Here is a 573-nt window from a genome sequence, read left to right on the forward strand (position 1 = left end):
CGGCTCATCACAAAGAACCCTGGCCACCCAGGTCATGGCCAACTCCCAGAAATCCTCTACGGAAGTGATTCAAATTAGCATGCTTCCTCCAGCCACACTGTCAACTACCAGCTCATCACAAAGAACCCTGACCTCCCTGGTCATGGACAACTCCCAGAAATCCTCTGCGGAAGTGATTCGAGTTAGCATGCTTCCACCAGCCACCCTGTCGACTACCAGCTCATCACAAAGAACCCTGGCCACACAGGTCATGGCCAACTCCCAGAAATCCTCTGCTGAAGTCATTCGATTTAGCATGCTTCCTCCAGCCACCCTGTCGACTACCGGCTCATCACAAAGAACCCTGACCTCCTCAGTCATGGCCAACTCCCAGAAATCCTCTGCGGAAGTGATACAAATTAGCATGCTTCCTCCAGCCACGCTGTCGACTACCAGCCCATCACAAAGAACCCTGACCACCCCGGTCATGGCCAACTCCCAGAAATCCTCTGCGGAAGTGATACAAATTAGCATGCTTCCTCCAGCTACGCTGTCGACTACCAGCCCATCACAAAGAACCCTGACCACCCCGGT

The 573-nt window shown here is 53.4% G+C and overlaps 2 protein-coding genes across 2 annotated transcripts in view; one reads left to right on the forward strand and one right to left on the reverse strand.

Moving 5' to 3' along the window:
• LOC132007192 (interleukin-1 receptor accessory protein-like 1) overlaps nucleotides 1-573 on the reverse strand; it is a 494,275-nt gene that overhangs the window by 401,931 nt on the left and 91,771 nt on the right. The window lies entirely within an intron of this gene.
• LOC132007656 (transcription factor SPT20 homolog) overlaps nucleotides 1-573 on the forward strand; it is a 5,305-nt gene that overhangs the window by 3,096 nt on the left and 1,636 nt on the right. The gene's annotated exons all lie outside the window — the stretch shown is intronic.

The sequence above is a fragment of the Mustela nigripes genome, chromosome X, assembly GCF_022355385.1.
Source record: "Mustela nigripes isolate SB6536 chromosome X, MUSNIG.SB6536, whole genome shotgun sequence".
In the NCBI taxonomy this organism is placed as follows: domain Eukaryota; kingdom Metazoa; phylum Chordata; class Mammalia; order Carnivora; family Mustelidae; genus Mustela; species Mustela nigripes.